The following is a 6,722-nucleotide window of genomic DNA, read 5'->3' as shown; positions in this document are numbered from 1 at the left end:
CCATTGGAAAGGCCCAGCATGAAGAAGTTTCTTCACTGGCCACACTCCTCCCAGACATTGTTGCTTTAATCCAGCCACTCTTGATTCAAGTCCTACCATTTAATCCACGGATATATTTTCCAAACAAGGTGAGGGGGTTTTTTTCATGCTGAATACCTGTGGCACACACACAGCTGAGCCTCCTCACTGCCAAAGCCACAACCAGCAGGTTTTGGAGATCAGATGAATCCCAAACCTCCCCCTTCCCAAGATTCCTTTGCCTCGTGTGCAGCTCCTGTTGCTAATGGAAATCACTGCTGGAAGAACTGGCACCGTGACAATAAATCTTTTATCACTGCAAGCTTAAATGGTGACTGAAATCATTCATGAAGCAGTTTTATTTAAAAGTTGATTATTCAATTGAAGTCGATTTCAGTGACCTCATTGGAGCCTGAAAAGATTTACAGGGGAGCTGAGCACAGTCACAGGGGCCTTGATGACTTCATAGAGCTGCAGACATCAATTGTCTGTGACTCACAGAACTTCTCCCAAATCCCTCTGCTCCCTCGCTCTGAACCAGACCTCAAACCCCGGCTCAGACACGCAGGATTGCTGGAGATACCAGCAAAAGATAAATGCAGGGTACCAGGACTCTTGGAGAGAGGAAAAAGAGAATGAATTAATGGATTCAGCCAATGTAAGCAAAATCAAGATCTGGCTCGGTGACACTTCATCAGCATTTCTTTTCTGGCGTGACAGAGACAGATGGGCTGTTTGGGAAAGGGATTTTTAGAGGAGGAAGAGGAGAAAAAAAATACATTTGACCCGAGTTTTGCAACAAAACGTCAGCAAAGGTGGGGGAAGAGAAAGACACGAGTATAAAATGGAACCTTCACTCAGCCCAAGCCACTTGTGGGATTTAAGAGCTTCACCTTTGAGGCCTCAGCAGAAGCTGGAAGCCCCCAAACCCACCCTCAGCTGCTGTGGGTGCTCAGGGGGAGGCAGTGGTGCTTTGGCCAGAGCTTCCACTGGTGTGTGTGTGTGCAAAGCTGGGGTTTCCATCTGAGAGCAGAACACTGCCAGTGCCTGTTGCTGGACAAAACCACAGCTCATCTGCAGCAGGAGTTTGGGTTTTTTGGGAGTGGCTGCGGCTGCCCCTGCCCCAAAGCCTTCCCTGCCACAGCCAGGGTGCCACATCAGACACAGCTCCAGCCGTGGTGGGATGATCCTGAGGTGTGATGATCCTGGGTGTGATTATCCTGGGGTCTGATGATCCCATGGTGTGATGATCCTGGGCTGTGATGATCCTGGGTGTGATGATCCCAGGCTGTGATGATCCTGAGGTGTGATGATCCTGAGGTGTGATGATCCTGGGCTGTGTGATGATCCTGAGTGTGATGATCCTGGGCTGTGATGATCCCAGGATGTGATGATCCCAGGATGTGATGACCCTGGGTGTGATGATCCTGGGGTGTGTGATGATCCTGAGGTGTGATGATCCTGGGTGTGATTATCCTGGGGTATGATGATCCCATGGTGTGATGATCCTGGGCTGTGATGATCCTGGGTGTGATGATCCCGGGTTGTGATGATCCTGGGTGTAATGATCCTGGGCTGTGATGATCCTGGGTGTGATGATCCTGGGTGTGATGATCCCATGGTGTGATGATCCTGGGCTGTGATGATCCTGGGGTGTGTGATGATCCTGAGGTGTGATGATCCCATAGTGTGATGATCCTGGGCTGTGATGATCCTTCCTCCTCTCCCCTAAATCCCTCACCTCTCAAGCACCCTCGAGAGCATCAATATGATCATTACCAATTATGTAACAGAGGAGAAGAAGAGATGAATAACTCAGGCTCGAGATCTCCTCAGGATTTATCACCTTGCACGTCCCCGTCTCCATCGGGAAACTGTCACTGGGAGACACGGGGAGGTGGGAGCTGCAGCTCTGTGCTGATCCTGAGGCAGTTATTCTTTATCAACAAGTGAAAAATGGGTGGAAATCCATCTGGGTGTTTGTCTCTGTCATTAACACAGCACAGAGATGAGCCCTTTCATAAATCACTTCTTGGGCCCTCGGAATCGCAGAGGGGTTTGGGCTGGGAGGGACCTCTCTGTGATGAGCAGGGACATCTCCAACTGGATCAGGTCACTCAGAGCCCTGTCTGATCTTACTGACCCCAGAAGGACTGAAAACACCCACAACAACCTTCCCAGGGAAGATCTGTTGCTATTTTTTCATGGATTTCCAGCTCGTGCCCAGATGAATCCAAGAGGTCTCTCCAAATTCCACTGTGGGAGCTGTGAGACAGGAGTCACCTGAGGAGCCAAACCACTGCTGGGAGGGGGAGAAACACCTCAGTTATGCCCTTTGGATACAGTAAAAATAACAAAACCAGTTCACTTTGGGTGTGTTAATTTTGGCCTGAATAAACCACCTTTACCCTTTGACACCTGCTCTCAAAATTGTAAGGATACAAATCTTAAAGAACTCTGGAGTTTCTCAGGGTCTGGCTTCTCGAGGACATAAATTTATCCAGAATAACATCTGAGGGACGAATTAACAATAACTTCCCTTCCAGTCCAATTAAAGGTTGTGTGAATGACTGAGGGATGAGTTCGTGTCCAGGGCAGCACTGGTTGAATATTTCATTAATCTCACCTCAAAATAAACGTGGGCCATAAAGAAAAAGGCAGCTCACTTCAAAAAAATCGTTATTTTTATCGACATAAAACAACTTTCTGCCCCTTTTCTTCCCCCCCCCCCCGTGGTTTTTTACCACGTTAAGAATTCAAATTGCAGAGAGAATTACTGGGACCAATTTAGGGCCATTTCAGCTCAAGGGGCACAGTGGGGCCCATCCAGTGCCATTGTCCAGCTCCCTCCACACGTGGAGCTGCTCGAGGCTCCCACAGGGCTGGGAAAGGGAAGGGGCCAAATCCTGGGGGGGCTGAGCTGATGTGCCCACGCTGAGCTCTGCTATTTAAAGAGGTGGATTTCAGGCACTGCAAAACCCCTGGGAGAATGAAGAGGCATTTGCCAGGCAGGTTTAACTCTCAGGTGCGGCCCTGCCTTGCCAATAAATGTCCCTGTTTTCCCTGAAATAAGGATTTATTTTTCTCTCATGCAAAGAAGGAGAAAGGTTAATGAGGAGTCAGGATCTCTTTATGCACCAACTTATCTTCCAGTGCTCTGCCTTCCCTCGCAGCAGCTCAGACACAGCAGCATCCTGGATGTATGAAAACTGCTTTATTTCCAGTAATTAGAGAAACTAATGAATCCAAACACCACAAAAGGTCCAAATCTATCAGGGCTGTCTGCTTCCAATTTGTAGCAGGCTCGGCGTGCTCGGAGACGCCGAAGAGCAAATTGCATAATTAGGAAAAGGTTAGAGAGTTTTTCTGCAAGGAGTTTATTCAAAGCAATGACTAACACCTGCTGGCACATTCCAAGCCTTTTGTCACCTGTTTTTCCAGCTCAGCACACAAGAGTTTGGTCAAAAAGGCTCCAAGTCACGATCTCACAACTGCAGCTCCCCGTTTTTCCACCTCCCTGCTCGGGTGGCTGAGGGGTGACAGGAAAAGCTCCGAGGAAGGAGGGGCAGTTGTTAAGGCAATATTCCAGTTGCAAGGGAAGTTTTTTCCTCCCCCCCCCCCCCCCAGGATTTGGGAGCCCCACGTTGGAATTGCAAAGGACACTTCTCGGTGTCAGAGGGGCGGAACCATCGGAGCCGATTTTCCGCCGTTTTATGGCCACGGGAAGTTTAATTTGCAATTTGGTTTAATTATTCCTAATACACTCGATGTTTCAGTAATTAGCTTCTGCAGCAGCGTGGGGGAAAATCTGATTTATCTGTTTACTTCCATCTTTAGCTGTTCAATGAGCTGTTCTGTCCCCTGCCCTGGAACCTCTTCCCACGGACACTGGGAACTGCAGAACAAACTCTCACCTTTGCAGCCTGCCCAGAGCTGGCAGAGCCAGGCTGCTCTCAGGGACTTCTCCTCTTTAGTTGGGCCTGTTTTCCAGGAAAGAATCTTCTCCTGCTGATTGCTGGGGGCAGAATCATCCGTGAGAGCCCCAGGAAAAGACCTGTGCAATCCTAAAAAGTGTGAGCTGCTCCCTCTGAGGGAATCTCTCACTGACCAACGTGATCCAGAACTGCTGATCACAGCTCTTCCTGCCAACCAAACCTTCATCCCTTCCAGGCTGCCAGTCCTTTGCAGATTTTCATGGCATTTTCTACAGGCAGAGTCCGTGTTTTGTGTGAACCAGCTGAAGAGTTTTATTCATTCACCTTTCAGAAAGAGCCCTGGGTGAGCTCAGTGTTCACCCACCAGGAGTTCACAGGGATGTTCCACTTGTGACAACTCAATTCCAGCAGCTGGGATACACTGCCTGGGTTTCACTGCCTGGGTTTCACTGCCTGCTCCCCACATGCCAAACCACCCCTGTCCCTGTGCACCCCACAGCACAACAGCTGCATGTTATTAAACCCCAGGACTGGGGAGATAATCTGTTCACAGCTCCTTCCTCCTCCCCTCCTCCCTTCCCATCCCCTTAGAAACAGCTCTTCTCCACAGTAAATAAACTTAGAAAGCCTTATCATTAATTCTATTTAGTCCTAATATGTCATAAAGCCAGGAAAGCAGGGCCATTTTCCTCTCTGCTGGGGCACAAAACACGGATTAACTATTCCGACCAGAGCTGTGAATGATTTATTAATTCAATTTTGGAGTGTGTGACTGTCACATCATATAAGTTCGTTACAGAAAGAGTCTCTCTGAGGGCTCCTCTCCTCTTTTTAAACCATCTGACTGACATTTCACACGCCTCACAGCCACAGCCATCCATCTCCTCACTGCTGCCTCTGTGCCACACAGAGGTGACACCCCTTTGTCCTGCCCGTGGGAGAGGGTTTGTGTGGGATGGGTGGGATGTGTGGGATGAGGGAGAGCCCTGGTGGCTGCTGAGCCACGGCAGGGATGCTCCAACCAGGGCTTGTGCTCAAATTTAGGGACTAAATTTAGCTCTGTGTGGAGCTGGGTTGTCCAGGGTGATGCCCATGTTTGGGTTTTTTTTAATTTTTAATATCACCTCTTTCATTTCTTCCTGCCTGTAAATAAATAAATAAAACCTCGTTCCCTTGAATGTAAAGAAAAAAAAAAATAAGCAAAGTGTGGAACCAGCACTTCCCCCTGGTTATGGGCCAGTTTGAATGGAGGTGCTTGGAAAAGTTTGCTTCAAAATTTTTCACTTGTTGATGTAAAAGGGGCATTGTCAATAAAATTTAGAAAAACACCTTCTGCAAAGAGTTCCCCAGTGGAGAGAATTTCAAACCCCAAACACCCAGCAGAGGATTCGACTTGTAACCAGAACACCCTCAGAGACTGGAACACTAGGAGAAACACAACCAACCTCATTTGCTCTCCCCCATCCAGCACAGACCTTCACAGTTCATTCATTTACCCCTCTGAAAAACCCTCGTCCACTAAAACTCTCATCCCAAAGGGAACCCTGTCCTGGTCTGAAGGCATCACCCCTGTGCTGGTTTGTTCCACTGGACACCAGCCACACCATTAGGTCTCATTTGCACCTCTCTTCTTTTTAGCTTATTCCATTAATTTTTTGCTCTGCCTTTCTTTACCAGATTAAGGAGCTCTTCCACCCCCACTGTGAGGCAAGAACAGGACCCTCAACTCCCCCTGAACCCCAACGTTGTTCCATCTTTAGACCCGAGAACTCTGTTTCAAAATAAAAAATAAATAAAACCCGTCCCGAGGGACAGAAGGACACGAACAGCAAAGCAAACACACTCTCAGTAACAGCTGTGAAATGCTGCTTTGGGGCTGGGGAGCCTCTGCATCCTGGAATTCCATGTTCATCCCCCCTGTTGCAGGCAGTGTTGCCCAGCCCAGCCCTGCAGGGCTCCTCTGGAACTCGTATTTTCTCCCTGCAGACGACAGGGTCAGTCCTGTCACGGGGCTCTGGCTCCAGCCAGCCCGACACAGCCCTGCCCTGCTGCTGGGGAAAGGGCTGGCCAGAAAACCTCCAGGAGATCAATCACCTCCTCTGTGCCGTGGGGAGGTGGGAAGGAGCCTCCTCGAGGTGTCTGTGCCACTGAGGGACCATTCCCAGCCTCCTGGGCAGCTGGAAATCGGGAAGAGACACCCCTGGAACCCCCCCCTGGGGCTTTCAGGAGACTGGAATCTTGTCCCTTCCTCCTCCTCAGGGAGGAGTGGCTGCCTTTGTGGGGCTGGGATGGAGGAATGTGGGATGTTGGGTTACCCACTCTGAATTCTTTGTGCCTGGGTTTGTGGGGCTGGGATGGAGGAAAATGGGATGTGGGGTTGGGATGGAGGAATATGGGATGTTGGGTTACCCAGCATGAATTCTTTGTGTCTGGGTTTGTGGGGCTGGGATGGAGGAATGTGGGATGTTGGGTTACCCACTCTGAATTCTTTGTGCCTGGGTTTCTGGGGTTGGGATGGAGGAATATGGGATGTGGGGCTGGGATGGAGGAATATGGGATGTGGGGCTGGGATGGAGGAATATGGGATGTGGGGCTGGGATGGAGGAATATGGGATGTTGGGTTACCCAGCATGAATTCTTTGTGTCTGGGTTTGTGGGGCTGGGATGGAGGAATATGGGATGTTGGGTTACCCACTCTGAATTCTTTGTGTCTGGGTTTGTGGGGTTGGGATGGAGGAATATGGGATGTTGGGTTACCCACTATGAATT

General features: G+C 49.5%; 1 long non-coding RNA gene across 1 annotated transcript; it reads left to right on the top strand.

Moving 5' to 3' along the window:
- The first annotated feature begins 529 nt into the window (after window positions 1–529).
- Window positions 530–2,433, top strand: LOC116799486. The gene is made up of 2 exons (XR_004361067.1): window positions 530–833; window positions 2,235–2,433. It is a non-coding gene; the product is annotated as an uncharacterized LOC116799486 (long non-coding RNA).
- The last annotated feature ends 4,289 nt before the right edge of the window (window positions 2,434–6,722 follow it).

Source organism: Chiroxiphia lanceolata, chromosome 28 (genome assembly GCF_009829145.1).
Source record: "Chiroxiphia lanceolata isolate bChiLan1 chromosome 28, bChiLan1.pri, whole genome shotgun sequence".
NCBI classification, from domain to species: Eukaryota; Metazoa; Chordata; class Aves; order Passeriformes; family Pipridae; genus Chiroxiphia; species Chiroxiphia lanceolata.
This window is presented reverse-complemented; position numbering and strand designations above follow the sequence as displayed.